Raw genomic sequence first — 27,942 nt, forward strand, 5'->3', positions numbered from 1 at the left:
TCTGTTAGTTTGCTTGGTCTACGGACCTCTATGTTCTATCTATTTTGTTTGTTCGTCTGTCTGCTACTATTTCTGTTAGGAGGTGTCCCATATTCCTCCCAGTCCTTAGTACTTGTAGGGATTCCCTCCCCACATCTATAGGTCTCCGTACAGACTAGATTAGGACTTTAGCAGGTCTGATCGCAGGATCAGGTTCCCTGTTACATCGTAGGGATTCAGCTGAGTCCTATAGTAGGGACAGATCTCCTCTCTTTCCTTAGCTTTGGTAGCAGAACATAACAGGCATCATGGGCTCCTCAAAACAACTGTCAAATGATCTGAAAACAAAGATTATTCAACATAGTTGTTCAGGGGAAGGATAGAAAAAGCTGTCTCAGAGATTTAACCTGTCAGTTTCCACTGTGAGGAACATAGTAAGGAAATGGAAGAACACAGGGACAGTTTTTGTTAAGGCCAGAAGTGGCAGGCCAAGAAACACATCAGAAAGGCAGAGAAGAAGAATGGTGAGATCAGTCAAGGACAATCCTCAGACCACCTCCAGAGAGCTGCAGCATCAACTTGCTGCAGATGGTGTCACTGTGCATCGGTCAACTATACAACGCACTTTGCACAAGGAGAAGCTGTATGGGAGAGTGATGCGAAAGAAGCCGTTTCTGCAAGCACGCCACAAACAGAGTTGGCTGAGGTATGCAAAAGCACATTTGGAGAAGCCAATTTCCTTTTGGAAGAAGGTCCTGTGGACTGATGAAACCAAGATTGAGTTGTTTGGTCATACAAAAAGGCGTTATGCTTGGCGTCAAAAAAACACAGCATTCCAAGAAAAACACTTGCTACCCACAGTAAAATTTGGTGGAGGTTCCATCATGCTTTGGGGCTGTGTGGCCAATGCCGGCACCGGGAATCTTGTTAAAGTTGAGGGACGCATGGATTCCACTCAGTATCAGCAGATTCTTGACGATAATGTTCAAGAATCAGTGATAAAGTTGAAGTTACGCAAGGGATGGATCTTTCAGCAAGACAATGATCCAAAACACCGCTCCAAATCTACTCAGGCATTCATGCAGAGGAACAATTACAATGTTCTGGAATGGCCATCCCAGTCCCCAGACCTGAATATCATTGAATATCTGTGGGATCATTTGAAGAGGGCTGTCCATGCTCGGCGACCTTCAAACTTAACTGAACTGGAATTGTTTTGTAAAGAGGAATGGTCAAAAATACCTTCATCCAGGATCCAGGAACTCATTAAAAGCTACAGGAAGCGACTAGAGGCTGTTATTTTTGCAAAAGGAGGATCTACTAAATATTAATGTCACTTTTCCGGTGAGGTGCCCATACTTATGCACCTGTCAAATTTTGTTTGAATGCAGATTGCACATTTTCTGTTAGTACAATAAACCTAATTTCAAGGCAGAAACATTACTGTGTCCAACAGTTATTACATATATCAAACTGAAATAGCTGTTGCAAAATCACCAATTTTAAGAAAACATTAAGCTTAAGATTAATAGGGGTGCCCAAACTTTTTCATATAACTGTAGATAGAAACATGTCAGTCACATATATAAGAAGTACAGTGATAGTGTTGATTACTGTACTTGTCATTTAGTGTTAAAATAAAGGATTTATTAAAAAAAAAATTGGCGTGGGGTTCCCCGTAATTTTAGGCTCTAGCGGAGGTTAAGCAGACAGCTGGGGCAGATGTTTGAAGCCTGGGAAGGGGGTAATACCCACGGAGCTTCCCAGGCTACTAATATCAGCCCCCAGCTGAATACCTAGCCTTTACTAGCTATTAAAATGGGGGACCCCAAAAAAATGACGTGGGGTCCCCCCTATTTTAATAGCTAGCAAAGGCTAGGCAGACAGCTGGGGGTTGATATTAATAGCCCAGGAAGGGTGCCATGAATATTGTCCCCCTCCCAGGCTAGAAACACCAGCCGTCAGCTGCCCCAGAAATGGCGCATCCATAGGATGTGCCAATTCTGGCACTTAGCCTCGCTCTTCCCACTGCCCTGTAGCGGTGGCAGTGGGGTAATAGAGTTGGGGTTGATGTCAGCTTATAATGCCAGCTGACATCAACCCCAGGTTAGTAATGGAGAGGCGTCTATAAGACACCCCCATTACTAACCCGATAGTCAAAGTTAAAAAAAAAAACACAAACACCCAGAATAAAGTCCTTTAATTGAAATAAAGACACAATTCTTTATTGTTCTAAATTAAACCATACTTGCCATCACTCCCATTCCAGCTGAAGCCAACGATCTCCTGCAATAAAAATAAAATAATAAAGCAACCTCATCCTTACCTTTCCATGGTTGCCATGACGGCTCCAGCTCTGCTACATTGACATGACAGGCTGGATCGCAGCCGAAAGCTGCCATCCAGTTTGCATGCCGCAGAGACTGAGGAGCGCAGGCATGCTTGCGCTCCTCAGTGTCTCGCTGTGACGGCATCCAGATGAGCCGAGTTCATGTCCCATGAACTCAGCTCACCTCATGCATTTCACTGACAGCGTGGGAAAATTCTCCTGCTCAAGCACTGAGCGCAGGAGAATTTTCCCACGCTGTCAGTGACGTGCATGAGGTGAGCTGAGTTCATTGGACATGAACTCACCTCATGCACGTCACTGACAGCGTGGGAAAATTCTCCTGCGCTTGCAGTGAGCGTGAGAGAATTCTCCTGCTGAAGCGCTGAGCGCAGGAGAATTTTCCCACGCTGTCAGTGACGTGCATAAGGTGAGCTCATGTCCAATGAACTCATCTCACCTCATGCACGTCACTGACAGCGTGGGAAAATTCTCCTGCGCTCAGCGCTTGAGCAGGAGAATTCTCCCACCCTGTCAGTGACGTGCATGAGGTGAGCTCATGTCCAATGAACTCAGCTCACCTCATGCACGTGACTGACAGCGTGGGAAAATTCTCCTGCGCTCAGCGCTTGAGCAGGAGAATTTTCCCACGCTGTCAGTGACGTGCATGAGGTGAGCTCATGTCCAATGAACTCAGCTCACCTCATGCACGTCACGGACAGCGTGGGAAAATTCTCCTGCGCTCAGCGCTTGAGCAGGCGTATTTTCCCACGCTGTCAGTGACGTGCATGAGGTGAGCTGAGTTCATTGGACATGAACTCGGCTCATCTTTATGCCGTCACAGCGAGACACTGAGGAGCGCAAGCATGCCTGCGCTTCTCAGTGTCTGCGGCATGGCAAGCTGGATGGCAGCGTTCTGTTGCGATCCAGCCTGTCATGTCAATATAGCAGAGCTGAAGCTGTCGTGGGAACCATGGAAAGGTAAGGATGATGTTGCTTTATTATTTTACTTTTATTGCAGAAGACATTGGCTTCAGCTGGAATTGGCGTGATGGTAAGTATGGTTTAATTTAGAACATTAAAAAATTGTGTGTTTATTTCAATTAAAGGACTTTATTCTGGGTGTTTGTGTTTTTTTTTTTAACTTTGACTATGGGGTTAGTAATGGGGGTGTCTTATAGACGCCTCTCCATTACTAACCTGGGCTTGATGTCAGCTGGCATTATAAGCTGACATCAACCCCAACCCTATTACCCCACTGCCACCGCTACAGGGCAGTGGGAAGAGCGAGGCTAAGTGCCAGAATTGGCGCATCCTATGGATGCGCCATTTCTGGGGCGGCTGACGGCTGGTGTTTCTAGCCTGGGAGGGGGCAATATTCATGGCACCCTTCCTGGGCTATTAATATCAGCCCACAGCTGTCTGCCTAGCCTTTGCTAGCTACTAAAATAGGGGGGACCCCACGTCATTTTTTTGGGGGGGTCCCTCATTTTAATAGCTAGTAAAGGCTAGGTATTCAGCTGGGGGCTGATATTAGTAGCCTGGGAAGCTCCGTGGGTATTACCCCCTTCCCAGGCTTCAAACATCTGCCCCAGCCGTCTGCTTAACCTCCGCTAGAGCCTAAAATTACGGGGAACCCCACGCCAATTTTTTTTTTAATAAATCCTTTATTTTAACACTAAATGACAAGTACAGTAATCAACACTATCACTGTACTTCTTATATATGTGACTGACATGTTTCTATCTATCTAATCTATGTGTGATGCTCTATTCTTTCTATTCTAAATTGTCGGGTACCGCCACTGAATTGTCGGCCGGCTTTTTTAAAGAGACGGTGCATGAAAACATTATTATTTTTTTTAATAAATCCTTTACACTAAATGACAAGTACAGTAAGCAACACTGTCACTGTACTTCTTATATATGTGACTCACATGTTTCTATCCATCTAATCTATGTGTGATGCTCTATTCTTTCTGTTGTAAATTGTCGGGTACCGGTGTATGCCACTGCTGAATTGCCGGCCGGCTTTTTTAAAGAGACGGTGCATGAAAACACTATTATTTTTTTTAATAAATCCTTTAACACTAAATGACAAGTACAGTAAGATGAGCGCTGCCATCCAGCTTGTCATCCTTCAGAGACACTGCAGAGCGCAGGCATTATGGGAACTTCCGATTCCGGTATTCGATATTCTAAAAGTATCGGATCTCAGTATCGGAACTCCTATACCGCGAATATCGGTCTATGCCCGATATTTCAGTATCGGAATGCTCAACACTAGTGCTGGTAGAGAGTTGACAGTAAAGTGGTTAACAGGTCTTCTAATAGGTCGACTACCTGACTGCGATCATTGGCTGGTCAGCAGGACATAATTAGAGTACATTAATAAAACTTAGTGGCTGGGTGACAATCAGCAGGGGAGTTCACATGAGATTTGGCTTGACAGTGTATGTGCCTTGCCACCACCATCAGTTAATAACTACCTGCATGTAAGTTCTTAGGCCCATAAGAGAAAAATAAAACAGTCCTGGATAACCCCTTTAATGTATGTAAGTATAGGACAGATAGGAAGGTGTATGACTTCAGGATTAGACTGCACAGGGGCTGTTTGTTGTCTGTTGCATGGGAATGTATAGGAGCAATAGAGGCAAACATTTTTTCCAGTTCACTCGAAATCTAGAGATTAAAGGATAATGTATTTTCAAGTAAATTTTCAGAATAAGGTGTCCTGTGTACAGGCTTGGACTGGCCCACAGGAGAACAAGAGAATCCTCCGGTGGGCCTCTGTGCAAGAGTGGCCACCACCCTCTTATATGAGCAGTACTTGGCACAATATACTTGAATCACTATGTACAGACAAAGGCAGCATCTTATTCATTTAACAATCTACCCAGGTCACTGTTCTAAAAATATGTGACTGAGGATAATGTCACATTTGCATGTAGTTGAAAAGTGGGGCCCTGGAGTTGGTTACTGGTGGGCCCTTGGCGCCCCAGTTTGACACTGCGTGTACATGAGCAATAGCACCATTTCTTGCCATTATGTGACTTATATCCTGCATTATTACCAGTTCCCCTTCTCCATGCTGTAGCATCGGCGTCTCTGCCCCCTGCCAGGCCGTCCCCCTTACCGCCGCGGTCCTGCTCCGGTGTCTTCTGGCCTCCCTGCAGCTGCTGCTGGTGCACGCAGCTTCCCTGGCTCTGTGCTTAGGGCGCACGCGCGCTCCCTCCCTCTTAAAGGGGCCGCGCGCGCCGTCCTAAAAAGTCCCCGGCCAATGGCCGGTGGACTTTCCCTATATAAGGCACCTCCTCCAATATGGAGGTGCCCGTGCAAGGTTGTTGCTCTGTGATACTTACTTCGCTTCAGCCCTCGGGTCCTCTGCAAGTCAGTCCTGTCCGCCAGTCTGATCTTCAGTCCAGTATGCCAGTCTGGCTACTTTCCAGCCCCACCGTCTGCCTACTGTCCAGTCCGCCAGTCTGTCTATGGGCTCTGCCCGCCTGCTTACCTGGAAGCACCTGCCTGTTACCTGCCGTGCCCGCCAGCCTGCTTACCTGGAGGCACCTGCCTGTTACCTGCCGTGCCCGCCAGCCTGCTTACCTGAAAGCACCTGCCTGTTACCTGCCGTGCCCGCCTGCCTGCTTACCTGCAAGCACCTGCCTGTTATTTGTTGTGCCCACCAGCTTGCCTACCCGGAGCACCTGTCTGGCTATCAGCCGAATCAGCCTGCCTGACTACCAGGACCACCCGTCAGCCTGCCTGCCGTGCTCTTCCGCTGTACCGGTCTGTTCCTGCCTTCTGGCCCGTGGGAGTCACCTGCTCTCATACAAGGTCGGTCCCAGAGTGGCACCTGGTCCCTTTGCTCGGTCCCTCCCTGGTTCACGGAGTCGACTGAGCCGCCGTGCGACCTTGGTCAGGCCGAGTAGATACTTAGTCACACCCCTCTGGTCCCTCCTTGCACCGCAGCACAGAGGTTCCACCACCCGGATCCGTAACAGTTTGCACGGGCCATGGAACCCGGTGCCTCCCAGGCTCCTTCGCTTTCTGACCTGTACCAGCAGGTTTCTCGTCAGAGATCCCAACAGGAAACTAACCTGACCTACCTACGGTCTGTCAACTCCTGCCTGGACACGCTGTCCATCCCACCTGTGTCCGTCTCGAGCCGAGCGGCACCCTCTCCAGTGGCGCCTCAGCCTACTCGTGCCATGGCATCCAGCTCCGGACCACGGCTCTCTGCGCCTCCACGTTTTGGTGGTGACCCCGTCTTATGTCGGGGTTTTCTAAACCAGTGCACGCTGCACTTTGAACTCCTGGCACATCAGTTTCCCTCAGACCGGGCCAAGGTAGCGTTCATCATGTCTCACCTCACCAGGAAAGTATTGGCATGGCTAAACCCCCTATAGAAGAGAGGGGATCCCCTGGTTTCCGATCTTCTGGCTTTCCTCACTGCCTTCCGGAAGGTCTTCGATGAGCCCGGATGGAAGACTTCTACTGCTTCCTCACTGCTCCGTCTCCACCAAGGGAGTCTCACCATGGGCCAGTATGCCATACAGTTCCGTACCCTCGCATCTGAGCTTGCCTAGAACAGTGAGGCCCTGGTGTACTCCTTCTGGAAGGGTCTTTCCGGATGAATCAAGGATGAGCTAGCCTTTCGTGACATCCCTTCCACCCTGGATGACCTGGTGTCACTAGCTACCCGGATTGACATCCGTTTATTGGAGCGAGTTAAGGAGACTACGCGGGAGAGAAGATTTCCTCGTCTTGCTCCTGTTTTCCAAAAACCTGCCTCCCAACCAGCAATTCCCCGGGCACGCTCGCCCGAACCCATGCAGATTGACCAGACCAAGATGGTCAAGTCTCGCCAAGAAACGCGCCGAGCCGAGGGGAGCTGTTTCTACTGTGGCAGTAAGGAGCATCTGATCCGTTCCTGTCCGGTGAAGCCGGGAAACACCAGTGTCTAGGACCGCTCGGAGAGGTCGTCCTAGGCAAGAGTAAATCCTCTCTGTCCTTGACTCTATCCGTTTCTATCTCCAGTGATGTAACCCGCTTCTTTGAGACCGCCCACTTGGATTCCGGAGCTGCTGGGAATCTTATTTCTCAGTCCCTTGTGGAGCAGTATCAGATTCCCACCAAACGTCTGGCCGAACCAATGGCAGTCGCTTCCGTGGATGGGAGACTCCTTCCAGTGACCATCTTGCTTGTCGCAGAGCCTGTAACCCTTCAGGTGGGAATGCTACACTCGGAGAGGATCTCCTTCCTTGTGCTATCCGGACTCTCTCACTCCCTTTTGCTAGGTCTACCCTGGCTACGGAAACATGAACCCGTCCTGAATTGGCGATCTGGTGAGGTGCTCCGTTGGGGGCAGGATTGCCATGAGTCCTGCCTGGTTACGGTTCGCCCGGCTCGACCTCCGTCTACTCCGGCTAATCTACCTGGTCTGCCGGCACCCTACTGGTCCTATGCGGACATCTTCGACAAGAAGGAAGCCGAGACACTACCACCTCATAGGCCGTATGATTGCCCCATCGACCTGGTACCTGGCGCTTCACCCCGCGGGCGTATCTACCCCTTGTCTGTGGCTGAGACCCGGGCCATGTCTGAGTACATCGAGGAGAATCTTGCTAGGGGATTCATTCAGAAATCTACTTCCCCGGCTGGAGCAGGATTCTTCTTCGTTAAAAAGAAAGACGGCTCGCTACGGCCGTGTATCGATTACAGGGGGCTTAACCAAATTACCATCAAGTATTAGTACCCCATGCCTCTTATCTCGGAGCTGATCGACCGCCTTAAAGGCGCAAGGGTCTTCACCAAGCTCGATCTATGTGGGGCGTACAATTTGGTCCGGATCCGCCAGGGAGACGAGTGGAAGATGGAATTCAACACCCGGGACGGTCACTATGAATACCGTGTGATGCCCTTTGGTCTCTGTAATGCCCCATCCGTCTTCCAGGAGCTAGTTAATGACATTTTCTGTGACCTCTTGTATTCTTGCGTAGTGGTGTATCTGGACGATGTCTTGGTCTTCTCTCCGGATCTGCCCTCACACCAGAGGAATGTTCTTCAGGTTCTGCTAAGGCTCCGTCAGAATCGTCTCTACGCAAAATTTGAAAAATGTCTCTTCGAGCAGTCTTCCCTTCCGTTCCTGGATCCTGAGAAGGTTTCTGCCGTCTTAAAATGGCCCCGACCGGAGGGATTGAAGGCGATTCAGCGATTCCTGGGCTTTGCAAATTATTACCGCCTCTTCGTTCCTCATTTCTCCTCCCGGACCGCTCCCATCTCCGCACTCACCTATAAGGGAGCAAATCCCAAGCAATGGACCCCCGAAGCGGAGGAGGCCTTCGTCTCCCTAAAACAAGCCTTCTTTTCCACCCCTGTGCTGTACCATCCAGATTGCAACAAGCAGTTCTTCCTGGAGGTTGATGCTTCCTCCTCCGGAGCCGGAGCGGTGCTCACCCAGAAATCCCCGTCCGGGAGAATGGTAACCTGCGGCTTCTTCTCCAAGCTCTTCTCCTCGTCCGAGCTCAACTACTCCATAGGAGATCGCGAGCTGCTTGCCATAAAATTGGCACTGGAGGGGTGGCGCTACCTGCTGGAAGGGGCTCTGCACCCAGTGATCATCTACACAGATCACAAAAACCTGGCCTATCTCCAAAACGCCCAGAGACTTAATCCACGTCAGGCCCGGTGGTCTCTGTTCTTTGCCCGATTCTGCTTTTCTTTACATTACCGCCCCGCGGACAAGAACGTTAAAGCCGACGCTCTATCCCGCTCATTCCTGTCCTCCGACCAAGAGGAGGAGCCTCTGCATATCATCGACCCCTCCAGAGTAATGACTGTGGCCCGTTTGACCTGTCTCGTATCCCACCCGGTAAGACTTTTGTAGCTGTTCCGGATCGTAAGAAGGTTCTTCTCTGGGGCCATTCGTCCAAACTAGCCTGCCATGCCTTCCTGCTCATCGCCCGGCATTACTGGTGGCCTTCGCTACGCAAGGATGTGGCGGATTTCGTCTCGGCTTGTTCCTCCTGTGCCCGTAACAAAGTTCCCAGGCATTTTCCCGCTGGCCATCTCCTGCCTCTACCCGTACCTTCCGCTCCGTGGCAACACATTGCTATGGACTTTATTACGGATCTCCCTGTTTCTGCCTGTTGTACTGTCATTTGGATGGTCGCTGACCGCTTTTCTAAAATGGCCCACTTCATCACTCTGCCTGGTCTCCCGTCCGCATCTGTGTTGGCTAAGGACTTCATCCTTCACATCTTTCGTCTCCACGGCCTACCCCTCTACATTGTGTCTGATCGCGGGGTACAGTTCACTTCGCGCTTCTGGAGAGCTACGTGTAAGCTGCTGGATGTCACCCTGGATTTCTCCTCTGCTTATCATCCTCAGTCCAATGGTCAAGTGGAACGTATCAACCAGGTCCTTACCAGCTTTCTCCGGCATTTCGTCAATGCTCACCATAACGATTGGGTTGAGCTCCTACCATGGGCTGAGTTCTCCTATAACAACCATGAGAGTGAGTCTTCTTCCAAACCCCCGTTCTTTGTTGTCTGCGGTCAACACACCCGGATCCCGTTTCCCGTCTCCGCTTCTGTGGACAATCCTGCCGCGGAGTCTCTGGTCAGCGAATTTTCTACTAGTTGGGAAGACACTAGATCCGCACTTCTTCAGGCCCCTGAACGGATGAAGAAACATGCCGATAAGAGACGTCTGGATCTGCCTCTATTCCATCCGGGAGACAGGGTCTGGCTCTCCTCCAAACATGTTCGGCTCAAAATACCATCGTATAAGTTGGGTCCCCGGTTCAGCAGCCCGTTTGAGGTTCTCAAGCAAATCAATCCTGTGGCTTACAAGCTAAAACTCCCGGCCACCTTACGGATTCCCAACTCCTTCCACATATCTCTCCTCAAACCAGTTGTTCTTAATTCTTTTTCTGACGATACAGGTACCACTCCAGCTCCAGTCTCCGCTGAGGACGTCTATGAGGTAGAGAACATTTTGGCCACCAAAAGGGTAAGAGGAAAAACCTTTTTTCTGGTGGATTGGAAGGGGTTTGGCCTGGAGGAGAGGTCTTGGGAACCCAGGGGGAACATCCATGCCCCTCTTCTCCTTAAAGAATTTCTTGCTGGCCTGAAAAAGGGGGGGCGTAAAGGGGGGGGGTACTGTAGCATCGGCGTCTCTGCCCCCTGACAGGCAGAGATGCCGTCCCCCTTACCGCCGCGGTCCTGCTCCGGCGTCTTCCGGCCTCCTTGCAGCTGCTGCTGGTGCACGCAGCTTCCCTGGCTCTGTGCTTAGGGCGTGCACGCGCTCGCTCCCTCGCTCTTAAAGGGGCCGCGTGCGCCGTCCTAAAAAGTCCCCGGCCAGTGGCCGGAGAACTTTCCCCATATAAGGCACCTCCTCCAATATGGAAGTGCCCGTGCAAGCTTGTTGCTCTGTGATGCTTGCTTTGCTTCAGCCCTCAGGTTCTCTGCAAGTCAGACCTGTCCGCCAGTCTGACTACTTTCCAGCCCGACAGTCTGCCTACAGTCCATACCGCTAGTCTGTCTATGGGCTCTGCCCGCCTGCTTACCTGAAAGCACCTGCTTGTTACCTGCCGTGCCCGCCAGCTTGCTTACCTGGAAGCACCTGCCTGTTACCTGCCGTGCCTGCCAGCCTGCTTACCTGCAAGCACCTGCCTGTTATCTGTTGTGCCCACCAGCTTGCCTACCCGGAGCACCTGTCTGGCTATCAGCCGAATCAGCCTGCCTGACTACCAGGACCACCCGCCAGCCTGCCTGCTGTGCGCTTCCTCTGTACCGGTCTGTTCCTGCCTTCTGACCCTTGGGAGTCACCTGCTCTCATACAAGGTCGGTCCCAGAGTGGCACCTGGTCCCTTTGCTCGGTCCTTCCATGGTTCACGGAGTCGACTGAGCCGCCGTGCAACCTTGGTCAGGCCGAGTAGATACTTAGTCACGCGCCTCTGGTCCCTCCTTGCACCGCAGCACAGAGGTTCCACCATCCGGATCCGTAACACATGCTCTAACTGTAATTTGCAATCCACTGAGAGTTGGGGGAAGAGAAGAGCTGCAGTGATTTCTATAAACAGCACAGAGAGGGGAATGCTTGCTCTTCGTTCACTTTTTAGCTCACAGAGATAAAGTGCAGCCACCTATAGGATATTATGCAGCAGGGCTGAGCTGTCTTGATCTGAACCAAGCTCTGATGTGAGGTTAAACACTTGTTACAGTGCTCTGCACCATGTTTTTTGGTCATCCTCTGTCTGTATGCTTCCCTGCTGTTCACTCCTCCTCACCCCTCACCTTTCCATAGAATATAATGGGCTGCGTCACGTGACACCTGCAGTCTGTGCAAGACGGAATTGGGCTGCTTTTTCATATGGATAATCAGTTCAGGGGACGGAAAGAAGTATCTGATAAGTGGGGAAGGAAGCAGATTTTTCTGATAAGATACATTACAAAGTTACTTATAATTACATGTATTATTGATTTATGAAAAGTTTGTTGAAAGTACAGTGCCGTTTTCAGGGTGGGTATTGTCCCATTTAGATTTTCTGTTGTAGCAACCATTTCTGTTTGGATTCAGTTTTGTTAGTCAATCCAGAAATCATTTTAGACTATTAGTATTTAAAGCATAACTGTTATTTTAATTTTTATTCAATAGTTCACGTGAAAATAAGCAACTTTGTAATATATCTTATAAGAGAAATCTGCTTATTTCTCTGCCAGGACTGATTCTTCATTTTCAAAATTCTCAGTTTATGGGTAAAATCTGTATTCAGTGAAAACAGATAGTTATATTACTGAGATAGGAGATAGCAGTTAGTGCTGATAAGATTCTATAGAGGGGGAGGGAGGAGCTAGAGGCAGAGCTCCTCCCTCAACATCCTCTCTCTCCTGTCTACATAAAATGTTATCAGTAGCAGCTGCCACTTCCTATCTCAGTAATGTAACAATTTGTCCTGGAGGAGAAGGAAGTGAATTTCTGTCATAAGATGTATTATTATTATTTATTATTATAGTGCCATTTATTCCATAGCTCTTTACATGTGAAAAAGGGGGTATACATAGCAGAAACAATTACAAAAATCTTGAACAAAAACGGCAAACTGATACAGGAGGATAGAGGACCCTGCCCGCGAGGGCTCACAGTTTACAAAGTTGCTTATTTTCTTCTGTACTATATTTTATGAAATAAAAATTGAAATGACTGTCACACTTTAAACATAATTCACTTCTAGACTCAATCTGGGCTTATAATATTGATTCCCCATCATTAAGATAGGGCATCAAAATCAGATGGGTGTGTGTCCAACACCTGGGACTTCTACCGATCAACTGATATCAGCTCTTGTAGTGGCCAGATATAAATAGTGTACAAAACTGGGAACAGCTAGACATTTCCTAAGGATAGGTCATCTATTCCACTATCCTGGACACCCCTTTAGAAACTCCCTGGATAAAGTACAACCCTTTATCTTCCATTTGACTGATAATGTCTTTGAGATGTTACACTTGGGCATTTGCCTTTTTAGCATTAAGCGTTTTACAATATTTTGCATTTGAAAGTTGCTATCCAATTGTGTAATTTTAGAGAAGTTTAGACATTTATGCTACAATTAGCTATTTTTCAGCATTTAGCTTGTCATCTTTTGTAGATTTGTCAGTGATTTATTATCTTTCCTAGAGTCTGTACAGAAATAACCTTGGGAGAAACAATGAGCTTCATACTTTTAGTTCAGTCTTTTGTGGCCTGTAATTCACTGCATTTAGACTCATCAAAGAGGTTTACATTGTGGAGAAACTTTCATTTTTCCTTTTCTTCCCTTTTCTTTAATCTGTGTAAATTTTGGTTCGGTTTTGTCTCTGGTTTGCCTTAGTTACACACTAAACACAAGAGGACAATGGTGTGTTAGGAATTACGTGGAGAGATCAGATGTAAACCTTGCACAACATTTCCAAGTAGATGAGATAAAATGTATTTAGCAACAGCATCATTTCTAATATCACAGTGTCCTTTGTTCTTTGTTACTTTCCTTTACTAATTGTTAAGTTCCTGGAATGCTGTTTAAAAGCAGTTACAATAAATTGATGATAGAAGGCATTTATAGACTTTGATTGTATATAATAATAAAACAGAGCAAAAGGTAGGTGCTGCATACATGGATAGCGATAACATAAAAATACGGGGGATAATATTGTGTAGGGCCACATTTGCCAACAGGACAGCTGTGATCTACCGAGATACGAACTCTACAAGACCTCTGAACGTAGCCAGTGGTATCTGGCACCAAAAGTAGACTCTAAGTTTTGTGAGTTGGGGTCCCCATGGATAAGATTTGTTTTTCCAGCAAATCCCACAGATACTCGATTGGGTAGAGATCTTGGAATTATCAAGGCCAAGTCAGCACCTTCAACTTTGGCTCTTTGAACCATTTGCCATGTTCTTTAAACCATTACTACAAATGTTTTTTTTTTCAATGTTGTTGGGCACATTATCTTGCTAAAAAAGAACATTGCCATCATGGAATTCGTTTGCTATGAAGGTATGTATGAAATTATATGTTTAGGTTGGTGGTATGTGTCCAATTAACATCCATGTGCATCCTAGGACCCAAACTATCCCAGAAGAACATTGCCCAGAGAATCCCACTGCTTCAGCTGCTATTCTGCCGCTTTTCGACTGTAGCCAGTATTACAGGTGCCTCTCACTAAATTAGAATATCATCAAAAAGTGAATTTATTTCAGTTCTTCATTAGAAAAAATGAAACTCATATATTATATAGAATCATCACAAACAGAGTGATCTATTTCAAGTATTTATTTCTGTTAATGTTGATTATGGCTTACAGCCAATGAAAACACAAAAGTCATTATCTCAGTAAATTAGAATACTTTATAACAGCTTGAAAAATGTTTTTAAAATCCTAAATGGGAATTTTCTTGGATATGTACTGGTTGGTTTCATGAATAACACATGTGCTTGTGATGATTTCATAGAGATAGTGGTATTACAAGGGTGGTGATGTCATAACCCCTAACACTATAGGCTAGGAGATTATATAACAGAATATTCCATAAATGTCCCATAGATGTGGATCCCACTATTCAGAGTCATATGTCTTGAGAATGGAGCCGCATTGCACGTTTTTTGGAATGAAGGAGGCCACTCATCCACACATCTCTCATATTGTGCTTGGCAATTTTCTGACATTCTATAACAATTAATGCCTGGAGAGTGCCAAGCACGTAGGCATTAGGCATGTTTTTTCAGAGACCAATGTGACCAATTGCACTGTACTGCAGAGTTTGAAACAAAATGTTCAAACATGAATTTGGTAAAAAAAAATTAAATAAAGCAGTTAGAGTAGAGAGGGAACAGTAGGGACTTTTTAATTGATGTATATTAAGAAAGCATTTAGATTGCTACATTAAATAAATAGAAATTTAGGATTAAATCAATGTTTGTTTTGGACCATCTTTTTAAGGCCTGGATTTTGACTTGGCCATTCCAAAACTTTATTCTTTTTTAACCATTATTTTTAGAATTACCTTTGTGCAAACAATATTTATCATTTAAACCAAAAAGATCTATTTTAGCCTCTTTCATTGCAAAATATTGTTCCAATTGTCCTTTGGATTGTCCCGGTGATTTTTAGCAAACTGTATATGGCATCAATATTCTTTTTGGAGAGCTGTGGTTTTCTCCTTGCAATCCTGCCATGCATTGTTGTTCAGTGTCCCCCTGATGGTGGAATCATGATCATTAATATTAGATATTGTGAGAGATGCCTTTAGTTGCTTAGAGGTTGCATTGAGTACCTCTGGACCTCGCACACTATTACATGCCTTGCTTTTTGAGTGATCTTTATTGGTCGATCACTTCTTTGAAGAGTAATAATTGTCGTGAATTTCCTCTATTTGTTCACAATCTGTTTGACTCTGGATTGGTGGAATCAAAACTCTTTAATGATGGTTTTGTAACTCTTTGCAATATCAATAACTCTTCTTCTAAGGTCCTCAGATTTCTCTTTTGTTTGTGACACGATACACTTCCAGAAATGTGTTGGTTGTTAAGAATATACTTTGATAGACCCTTGTTATTCAATCCCTTAATGACGGAGCCAATTATGTCCTTAATGACCAAGCCAAATTTTACAATTCTGACCACTGTCACTTTATGAGGTAATAACTCTAGAACTCTTCAATGGATCCCACTGATTCTGAGAATGTTTTTTGTGACATATTGTACTTCATGATGGTGGTAATATTTCTTCGATATGACTCGCATTTATTAAAATAAACGGAAATTTGGCGAAAATTTAGAAAATTTTGCAATTTTCAAACTTTGAATATTTATGCCCTTAAATCAGAGAGATATGTCACACAAAATAATTAATAATAACATTTCCCACATGTCTTACTTTACATCAGCACACTTTTTGCAACAATTTTTTTTTTGTTAGGAAGTTATAAGGAAGTTGATGAGCGATTTCTCATTTTTTCAACAAAATTTACAAAGCCATTTTTATTAGGGACCACATCACATTTGAAGTGACTTTGTGGGGTCTATATGACAGAAAATCCTCAAAAGTGACACCATTCTAAAAGCGTCATCCCTCAAGGTGCTCAAAAACACAATCAAGAAGTTTATTAACCTTTCACATGCTTCACAGGAACTGAAGCAATGTGGAAGGAAAAAATTAACATTTAATTTTTTTCACACAAATTTTACTTCAGACCCCAATTTTTTTTATTTTTGCACACAATTTGTTGTGCAATTTCTCCTGAGTAAGCCAATATCCCATCTTTCACATGCTTCACAGGAACTGAAGCAATGTGGAAGGAAAAAATTAACATTTAATTTTTTTCACACAAATTTTACTTCAGACCCCAATTTTTTTTATTTTTGCACACAATTTGTTGTGCAATTTCTCCTGAGTAAGCCAATATCCCATATGTGGGGGAAAACCACTTGTTGGGTGCACGGCAGGGCTCGGAAGGGAAGGAGCACCATTTGACTTTTTGAACGCAAAATTGGCTGGAATCTAGAGTGGACGCCTTGTGGTGTTAGGAGAGCCCCTGATGTGCCTAAACAGTGGAAACCCCCCACAAGTGACCACATTTTGGAAACTAGACCCCTCAATGAACTTATCTAGATGTGTGGTGATCACCTTGAAGCCTGAGGTGCTTCACAGAAGTTAATAATGTAGAGCCGTGGAAATAAAAAATCAAACTTTTTTCACAAAAATTATCTTTTTAGCTCCAAATTTTTTATTTTCACAAGGGTAAGAGGAGAAAATGGACCCGGAGAATTGTTGTACAATTTCTCCTGAGTACGCTGATACCCCATATATGGGGAAAAATCACTGTTTGGGCACACGGCAGGGCTCGGAAGGGAAGGATCACTGTTTGACTTTTTGCATGTAAAATTTGCTGGCCTAATTAGCTGATGCCATGTTGCGTTTGGAGAGCCGCTTATGTGCCTAAACAGTGGAAACCCCCCACAAGTGACCCCATTTTGGAAATTACACCCCTCAAGGATTTTATCAAGAGGTATAATGAGCATTTTGAACCCAGAGGTACGACACAGAATTTGATAACATTAGGTCGTCATATTGAATATCTTGTCTTTAGTGTTGAGCGCAAGTGCTCGCTACTTGAGTTTGCATTGGTTGCTTGGGTATGCACTGAGTATCCTGGGTGCTCGAGTGAAATGTTCGAGTCCCCACCCCACATGTTTTGTGGCTGTTAGACACCCAAAAAAACCCATGCGGGGATTGCCCGTGTATGGCGGGCAATCCCGCGTGTTTTTTTGCTGTATAGCAGCCACAAAACATGTGGGGCGAGGACTTGAGCATGTCACTAGATCTCCCGCCATACTTGGTGCATACCCGAGCACCCTAGGCAAAATCAAGTAGCAAGCACTTGCGCGCAACACTAGTTGTCATATCGTCATTTTTTTTTTCTTTATTTTTGAAAAAATCTAACCCTAACACAACCCCAACACAACCCTAACAAAACCCTAGCACTAACACAATCCTAATCCTAACCTTAACTCTAACCTTAATTCTAATCCTAACCCTAATCCTAACCCCAATCCTAACCCTAATCTTAACCTAACTGCAAAGAATGGAAAAAAATATTTTTTATTTTAGAATTGTTATCTAACTAAGAAGGTGACAAAGGGGGATTTGATTTTTTTTTCTTTTGATCACTGTGTTAGAGTTTATCACAGTGATCAAAAGGAACCAATAGGGAAAATTCCCTATTTTTGCCTGGCACCGGCTGGCAGATCATTTTTTTTTTATACAGGAGGATGACGGAGGGCCAGGGCACGGATCAGGAGATCCGGGGGATGGCAGAGGTACCAGGTGGCTTCATCTCTCTCTCCTCTCACATGTATATCATGTCAGAGGAGAGAGAAATCATTGTAACCGCGGGCACACTTTTTTTTCGTGATCGCCGCTATTCACTGAATTGCGGTGATCAGAGACTGGAAAAACCGTCCCTGATCATGTTCTCCAGGGTCTCAGCTAGCCCCGGTAGCTGAGACGCTCCCTTGCCAATATTGTTATGGGAGTATGGGAAGAAAAGTTTCTTTTTAGTGATTGCAACATACATAAAAACAGTATTTAGTGGTCTGGTCGTTACATTGACGATTAATTGTTTGTCTGGAAAGGGAAGGAGGGGCAAGTTATTGACTTTGTTTCATATATTAACAATAACTCTTTTAACTTAAAATTCACCTTTGTATACAATAGAGAACAGATCAACTTTTTCGATGTCACTCTACGAGGAGAAATCTGTGACAGTGATGTTGGTATTTCTCCCTATCGCAAACCTACCAATTGTATTTCAATTCTCCAAGCAGAGTCGTGTCATCCCACACATATCATTAGAAACATTCCTAAAAGAGAACTCATTTGTCTAAAAAGAAACTGCTCCCAATTGGAGGACTTTACTAGAGAGTCTGACAGGGTTTTTCTGCAAGTTACAGAATAGAGGCTACAAACGTGTTCATTTGAGCAGCGCACTCAAGGAAGTGTCACAAATCAATAGACTAGATTTATTAGATTACAATAGAGTAAATCCTATAGAATTTACCAATAGTCGCAATCACATTCCAACTATTGCTAATACTACTTTTGCACAAAAATACCATATAAGTTCCAAAAAAAAAACAGTAGGCATACTCCTAACAACAAAAATGTTGTGACACTTACTACAGAATATAGTTCACAGTATTATAATATCATAAAAATTATTAAGCAATACTTACCTATCCTAAATCAGGGCACAAAACTTATGTAAATTCTGCACAACACCAACATCAGATACGTGGCTAAAAAGCCTCTACCCTGGGATCCATCCTGACACCTAGTTTATTTCAATATAATACACAGACTTCTTCGGACACTTGGCTTTCCCTTAAGGGTTTTTTTAAATGCGGGAGCAATAAATGTGTCTTATGTGAACATGTACAGAAATCCAACAATTTTACTTTTTTTCCCACAGGTGAAACATTCAATATACATAATTTTATGAACTGTAATATTGCTGGAGTCATTTATCTAATTGATTGTACTCACTGCCACATCCAAGACATGGGATGCTCCATCGGACCCTTAAAAAAAATGCATTAGGCATCATATGTCCGATGCTGTCAGTGCATCAGCAGGTAACATCTCTGCAGCCTCATGACATTTTGCACAAAAACATAAAGGGGATCTTTCAACATTGACCTTTAGGGCTATAGAAAAAGTTGTAAAACTTACCAGGGACAGTAACTATAGAAGACTTATACTTAACAGAGAATCCTACTGGATCCTCAAATTAGATACCAGAACGCCACTAGTTTTACATGTAAGGCAGTATCTAATATTACAATGTTATTAAAGTATCATGGTTTTCCTGTCTTTTTGCTTTTTTGTCAAAAATTGTTTTCCTGTTTGTTTCCTTTTTAAATTATAACCTCTTGCCCCGTAATGCATCAGGTCCCTCCAGATGTATTAATTACCTTGATGATGTGCTTCAATTCTATTGGATTTTGAGGAACATGTGATATATGTGTTCTTCCTATATATCTTTGGTTCTGAAGGTGAGAGTTAACAATGAGTTAGGTTTTGTACGCTGAAATGTGTTGGTTGGTTATTGTACAGTTATATGAAAAAGTTTGGGCACCCCTATTAATCTTAAGCTTAATGTTTTATAAAAATTGGTGTTTTTGCAACAGCTATTTCAGTTTGATATATGCAATAACTGTTGGACACAGTAATGTTTCTGCCTTGAAATTAGGTTTATTGTACTAACAGAAAATGTGCAATCTGCATAATAAACAAGAATTTTATCCTATTTCCATTCAGATGCATTTATTGGTTGGACACTGTTACTCCTAAATGAACAACTGAGTTTTGCCAGCTTTATTTAAAATAATGTCCTAATATTCGTAGTGAGATACATTATTACGTGCCTTTTTTGGTCAGATATTATTATATACACTGCTCAAAAAAATAAAGGGAACACTTAAACAACAGAATATAACTCCAAGTAAATCAAACTTTTGTGAAATCAAACTGTCCACTTAGGAAGCAACACTGATTGACAATCAATTTCACATGCTGATGTGCAAATGGAATAGACAATGGATGGAAATTATTGGCAATTATCAAGACACCCTGAATAAAGGAGTGGTTCTGCAGGTGGGGACCACAGACCACATCTCAGTACCATTGCTTTCTGGCTGATGTTTTGGTCACTTTTGAATGTTGTTTGTGCTTTCACACTCGTGGTAGCATGAGACGGACTCTACAACCCACAGAAGTTGCTCAGGTAGTGCAGCTCATCCAGGATGGCACATCAATGCGAGCTGTGGCGAGAAGGTTTGCTGTGTCTGTCAGCGTAGTGTCCAGAGGCTGGAGGCGCTAGCAGGAGACAGGCCAGTACACCAGGAGACGTGGAGGGGGCCGAAGGAGGGCAACAACCCAGCAGCAGGACTGCTACCTCCGCCTTTGTGCAAGGAGGAACAGGAGGAGCACTGCCAGAGCCCTGCAAAATGACCTCTAGCAGGCCACAAATGTGCATGTCTGCACAAACGGCTAGAAACCGACTCCATGAGGGTGGTATGAGGGCCCGATGTCCACAGATGGGGGTTGTGCTCACAGCCCAACACCGTGCAGGACGCTTGGCATTTGCCACAGAACACCAGGATTGGCAAAGTCACCACTGGCGCCCTGTGCTCTTCACAGATGAAAGCAGGTTCACACTGAGCACATGTGACAGACGTGACAGAGTCTGGAGATGCCGTGGAGAGCGATCTGCTGCCTGCAACATCCTTCAGCATTTTCGGTTTGGCAGTGGGTCAGTAATGGTGTGGGGTGGCATTTCTTTGGAGGGCCGCACAGCCCTCCATGTGCTCGCCAGAGGTAACCTGACTGCCATTAGGTACCGAGATGAGATCCTCAGACCCCTTGTGAGACCATATGCTGGTGCGGTTGGCCCTGGGTTCCTCCTAATGCAGGACAATGCCAGACCTCATGTGGCTGGAGTGTGTCAGCATTTCCTGCAAGATGAAGGCATTGAAGCTATGGACTGGCCCGCCCGTTCCCCAGACCTGAATCCGATTGAGCACATCCAGGACATCATGTCTCGCTCCATCCATCAACGTCACGTTGCACCACAGACTGTCCAGGAGTTGGCGGATGCTTTAGTCCAGGTCTGGTAGTTGATCCCACAGGAGACCATCCGCAACCTCATCAGGAGCATGCCCAGGCGTTGTAGGGAGGTCATACAGGCACGTGGAGGCCATACACAATACTGAGACTCATTTTGACTTGTTTTAAGGACATTACATCAAAGTTGGATCAGCCTGTAGTGTGTTTTTCCACTTAAATTTTGGGGGTGACTCCAAATCCAGGTCTCCATATGTTAATAAATTTGATTTCCATTGATGATTTTTGTGTGATTTTGTTGTCGGCACATTCAACTTTGTACAGAACAAAGTATTCAATGAGAATATTTCATTTATTCAGATCTAGGATGTGTTATTTCAGTGTTCCCTTTATTTTTTTGAGCAGTGTATATATATAGATAGCTTTACACAATGTTTTGCATTATTGGTCTACTTCCTTTATGGGATATATTTCATTATACTGCGTTTGTCTTTTTATTTTTTTGACTGAATTATTAAGTCTTTATTTTATTTGTATATATTTATAGTTCCTTGCTCATTTTTGTGCTCTTTATAATCTGTTTAGTTTGCTCCTAAGGACATGATATTTCTCTGCCTATTATGATATATACTCTGTTATAATGTGCACAGTATGTTAATTTTCATTTAATGGTTGTGCACCTTATTCTGGCTCACTTGCGGAATACGAGGACAAGAATATCATGGTTGTGCGTTCCATTATTGATAACATAACGTTACAGTGCGAACTAGTTTGGAACACACACTGAATCACTGCGGCGTTCTTAGGCCGGATTTACCTGTATATTCTCGGTTCACGACAGCGTAAGTGACGTTGATGTCATGGCTGTGCATTGTAACCTGAGATGCACGCCATGAGATTGATGATTTACTTCCTATTTGCGGTGCACACTTGGTTCTGCTTATGTCATTTCCTGTCCTCTGGGCTTTAAATTGAGCGACTTTAGGATGACACATCTAAACTCATCATGGCATCCACATAAGAATTTGAAATTGGTTTTCCATCCAAATTAGCTTCATCAATGGGTCTACAGATTTATTCCTCTGATGAACCTCAATACATTGAAGAGGAAACGCGTCAGCAGGTTTTGAATATATAGGGATGGATCTACAATAATCCCAGATGAGTACTTTGTGCAGTATTTTCCGTCATATTATGAGTTATTCCGTATTGGAATGTTACTATTTAGTTCTCTTTGATGTCTATGCATTATATCTCTTTTGGTATTGATAGAGCACAGTCTTCGTTGTGTGGGGGCACCATTGTCATACTTTTTAGTGTGCCAACCTTTGTGGTTAGGTAGGGATAAATACCATGGAACCCTAGGATCCTAATATATACATATTTCTCCTGCTATTGTGGAAATTTGCAGAAAGGGTCCAAAAATACTATAGGGGATTGTGATAGATAACGAAACTTAGTTGGCCAGTATTGATGTGGAAACCCTGTATTCCTCAATACCACATGAGAGAGGAATGGAAGCAATCCAAATCTTTCTTACATCAAGGGGCTGCTAATATAGGGCATAGAACATATTTGTGCTTAACCTTCTCAAATTTGTTCTTACCAGCAATGTGTCTGTTGAGATTCAGGGCAATTGATCTAGTAAGACCACCAAGAAGGAGAGGTGATTTTGATAAACTACTTTTACAGAGGGAATGCAAATGGATTTTTCGTTTGCGGACCTCCACTCCCAATAGACTCATTGAGCAGATAAATTTTAGCTGCTTTCGTTAAGCTTTCTGGGGCCTTTTGCTCTTGTGTGTAGTATCCGTTTCTCCAAGTTCCTTATATATACTTTCACTCATACCTATGGATTTTTGTATTGATAGACAGTTCCTTCCTCGACCCCAACCCTCCCTCACAACTCCTCCCACAGCTGGATTCTACTGCCTAAAATACCTAGGGCCAACTTTGGCCATTGAGAAGACGTCAGTATAACAACGTCATCTCTCTTATCTACACACAACCCTTATCTTAGAGCCACCCTCATTGTAGGGTTCTCCTATAATTTAATAATATTGGTGCTCATTTTGGGCATATGTCCAACTCATATTTTTAAGCCATTCTGGTAACCCCTATATACAATACTTTATATCTTGATGTCTATGGATTATGACAGTTACGTATATCGAAGTAGTTGCACTAAATGAATATGTACCACAGTTGCATGATATGAAGTGATTTGCAAATTGTCTCTTCAGTGCAAAGTGTGAGTTCTAGATTGGCTGGGTGAGAGTCCAAGGGGTAACATTTCTCCTTGTGGAGAGTGACATGTTTAGCATGTCACGGTGAGGAGACTTTTAAAGCCGCAATGGTTCTCTGGGAAATATGCAAACTGTCTCTTCAGAGAGCAAGAGGGCTAGAACTCTAGTGCCCCCTACAGGAAGTAGCAATCCTAAAAGTCAATAGTGACCCTTTAACGAGCCTTATCACATGACTTAGGATATAAGCCAGAACCAGAAACTCAATTTGCAGACACTGTGTTTCGGGGTACTGCCCCTCGTCAGTGCAAAGTGTGAGTTTTGGTTTGACTGGGTGAGAGGCGTCAGACCGGTATCCAAGGGGTAACAATTCTCCTTGCAGAGAGTGACATGTTAAGCATGTCACAGTGGGGAGACTTTTAAACCCGCAATGCTCCTCTGGGAAATATTGGATTGGAGTGAATTGTGACAGTATTTCGGATACATCCCCTCTCCACTGGGGTGAGTGATCAAGTTATTATGCTTTAAAGAGAAGTACTTCAATAACTATATTGTTTCATATAAATAGAGCCTGGAGACTATCCTTATAATATAATCAATGCCTCTTAATGGGGTTAATGTTCTCGTCATCGGACCCCCCACGGACGGCTAAGGACCAATCAGGCCATGATACATCACAGTTTGGCTGCAAGTACACTCCCCTGATGAGGCCTCATTATCGAATCAGAAATGCGTCGGGAGGGTTTTTTTGAGGGGTAACTTATTTCTCAACTTTAGGTGATACACTTGGGTACTGCCCTTGTTAGGGCGTGAGCCATTCAGGGCACAACAGGGAATAATAGGTCACTTGTCCATCCTGCGCGCGTTGTACTCTGGTTTCTGCACTTTATTACTGTATCACTATGGTTTTATTGACTGTTGATAACATGGTTGGTATAACTGTTGAGGGTCTCCCAAGTGGTTGCTTTTTTTATCTTTAAACATTAAAAGTTAGGTTTTATTTTACTATATAGTAAGAATGCAAATATATAAGAAACAGACATGTCAGTAGAGCTGACTAGTCCTTTTAACCCTGGTTACAGAACTAAAGGTAAGTGCTTCTACATAAAAGCTAAAAAAGCTTGAGAAATGTTATAAAGAATACTTTTTCCTGATGCAGACTCTGCACATATGAATTCATTAGTTAGTTTTCTCCATCATACAGTTCTATGACATGGTGCTTTATTCACTGTACATTGAGATATGCGTTTTCATTTTCAGATCCAAAGGTGAAACTGGGAAAAAGAAAGTTCAAAAAGGAGACATTTGATATAGAAAATGCACATGATTCTCTTATCCTATTTTCAGCAAAGTCCCCTATAACTGTTCGCGGCAGCACAGTGCAGACGTTGTATGAAGTCCTGATGAGAAGGTATTATCACTATATACTTACTATGCTTTTTCCTGTAACGTCAGCCCTTCAGCTGGCCTCGGATATTGGGTAACTGCTGACTGATCTATCATTTGGTTCACTGGTCCAGGAACCTTTTATGTCTGACTTATCAGAGTCTGCATTGAGGGGATATGTCGGCTTGTCAGACTCCTCTTTCACTGCTTCTGTCTAAGGGTAAAAAGGGATCTCATTGGGCAAAACCTGTCGGATCATTGTGTCCTGGAAATATAGGATGACAGATTGTCTTCCAGTCCCCATAGACATTTGATATAACTTTATCTCATTGACCAAAAGAGATTTTCTTGTACAGTTTTGGTTTTCTGCAGTTTTTTTTATTGGACATATTAGTAGGAGACAAGAGTGTCTTGCACTTCTTGAGTTGTGGTCGTAAAAATGTATATGACATAAATGACTTTGCTGAGTACCATTATATACATATATTTTTTTACATAACAGTGGTTTTCATTTGCAATTCCATAGCTACAGATCTATGGAGAGGTGAAAGGGTTATTCCCATCTTTATAGATGGATATTGTCAGATAGTGCTTGTAAAAACAAGCACCTTTGCAATTTACTGCTTATTAAAATGTTCAGCCGTTCTTGAGATATTAACATTTTTTCTTTTCTTTTGTTTACAGCTCGTTGCCTAGAAGACCGACCACCGCTGCCGTCTGACTTGTAAACACTTCCACTTCAGCTGGTGTTGATGAGGAGATAACAACATGCTCCAGCAAGCTTAGCCAGTTTCAAAACAGTGCTTACCTGGTCAATGGAAAGAAGCTTGTAGGCACTGAGCATTTTCTGCTGTCTGATGGCAGTGGTCGGTCTCCAAGGCAACGAGCTGTAAAGAAAAGAAAAGTAAATATCTCAAGAACGGCTAGAAATGTTAATAAGCCATAAATTGCAAAATTGCCTGTATTTACAAGCACTCTCTGACAATACCGTTTATGAATATGTGAGTAATCCTTTAAAGGGAACCTGTCAGAAATTGCCATCTGTATAAGGACCGTGAAATACGTTCGTCTGCGCGGCCTTGCTCTAGAGCTCTGCAAGATGTTTAAGAAAAAAATGTAGTTTGAAAAGATGTTGGCCTGAGGAGAAGTGTCCGCTTGGTGGCTTCTTGCCTCCACCTGAGTTTAATTAAATGGTCTCTTCCTACAACTTACTGGACCCTTGATATATTTCATTAGCCATTATACACAGTGTTGTTGGAGGGGTGGGATTAATTAAGCTGAATGCATCAGAATTCTGGCGTATTGTGCATTAAAAAACTTTCATTTGTTATCTGTATCATAGTTATGATGTGTTTTAGACGCTTTCTTGTTCAGCAAAGGGGCGTGATCTTACCGTAATAGGGAGTAGCTTATCTGGAGGAGGCGTGGCATAGCATGCGACCTGATGCACTAAAAAATGCATCAAAATTGTGGTGCATATTTCTGGCACAAAGTAGGCCAACTAATAGTTGGTGTGTACACTTATACTAGACAGTCTTAAAATTAGACAGTTTTATTAAAGGGAATCTGTCAGCAGGTTTTTGCTATGTAATTTGAAGACAGCATGCTGTAGGGGTTAAAACACTGTTTTCAGCCATGCCTCTCTTATCAAGCTCTTACTTGTAATGATTGTTTTAGCATCAGTAACTTATCATTGTTGTGACTAGCTGGTCCCACAAGTCCTGGTCCAACACATCCCCTCCTGTGATGAGCACCTTACTATCTATGGACATTTTATATACAAACCCTGGTGTGGGCGTGGTTAGCTTTCTCAGCTCTGCTTCATTACTAAATATAAACCTCTGATTGTGTCAGAACGGCTGCACCCAGCAATCTAAGTGATACATTGTTGGATTCAGCTTCTCCTTGCCTACATTACTCTGCTTTCAGATGAGGTAGCAAAAACCTGCTGACAAATTCCATTTAAACAGCATGAACCACTTTTGAGAAATCTGGCTAATTTTAAGACTGTTTAGTCTACATTTGCACTGTCTAAGGATTAGAAATTATTGAGAAACTTGCCCCATTCTGTGCTTTTTCATATACAGTATTTTCTTGTAGATCTAACTATAGAGAGGGGAAATAAGATATTTACTGTGTTAATCTGTATTTTCACATTATTTAAACTGTGAAAAAACTATTTACCTGCATTTTAGGGTTAAGGAGACAAAGAATCTTGAGTTGCCTGAAGAAACATTGAAAAAACTGGCTGAAAATGTTGAAGAAGAAATATTCAGCTTGTATCGTGATACTAGTATAAGATACAAAACTAAGTACAGAAGTCTTCTTTTCAACCTAAAGGACCCCAAAAATAAGGTATATAAACTCCCGCAGAAATTATTTCTGTGCAGCAAAAAGTTTAAAGGGAACCTGTCACCAGTTTTTGAGCCTATGAACAAATGGCACCACCTTTAACTGCTCCAGTACTATCAGCTCATGTCTCCCCCTGTATTCCCCAAAATATACCATTTGATTTGCTCCTGCGCTGTATGTAAATAAAGGTGGTCCAGACCGGGCGTCCTCGCTGTGGCATCTAGCCCTCTTCTCTGTTCCTAATCGCGTCCTCCTGCTTTGATATGGATGCGTCATCGACATTGCCAACCGAGATATCGCGCCTGCGCAGTAGCCTTACAAGACCGCGCAGGCGCACGCTGCTCTGCCATACTGTGAGCAGGGCATAAAACAGCACCGCACAAGCGCATAGCGACGTCATCGGCATCATTCACATCAATCAAAGCCAGGTGCTTCCGCAGTGCTGTTTTATGCTCTGCTCACAGAGCAGAGTGCGCCTGCGCGGTCCTGTGAAGATACTGCGCAGGTGCGATATCTCGGTCCGCAATGTGGATGACGCGTCCAAATCAATCAAAGCAGGAGGACGCGATTAGGAGCAGAGAGGAAGGCCAGACGCCGCAGTGAGGACACCCATCAGACCGGACCACCCTTATTTACATACAGTGTGGGAGCATATCAAATGGTATTTTTTGGGTTATACAGGGGGAGACAGGAGCTGATAGACATTTGTGGGATGCAGAACAGGAGTCATTTAACGTGGTGCCATTTATTCATAGGCTCAAAAATTGGTGACAGGTTCCCTTTAAATCCACATAAAGCTTCAAAATGTTCGAATTATAATCGACAGTGTATTTTACTAAATAAAGTCTTTTTTTTTTTGGGTGTAATTTTGTTTGTTTTATTTTTTTTGTGAATGAGCACTCCCATTAACTTTTTTCCCCTAACCCTTAGTAAATGTTAGCGTAGTATAGTGTCTGTGCTAGGGCACGTTCACACTTTCAGTATTTGGT

The sequence above is a fragment of the Phyllobates terribilis genome, unplaced genomic scaffold (genome assembly GCF_046119375.1).
Source record: "Phyllobates terribilis strain yellow unplaced genomic scaffold, ASM4611937v1 Scaffold_2__4_contigs__length_985480577, whole genome shotgun sequence".
Taxonomy (NCBI): domain Eukaryota; kingdom Metazoa; phylum Chordata; class Amphibia; order Anura; family Dendrobatidae; genus Phyllobates; species Phyllobates terribilis.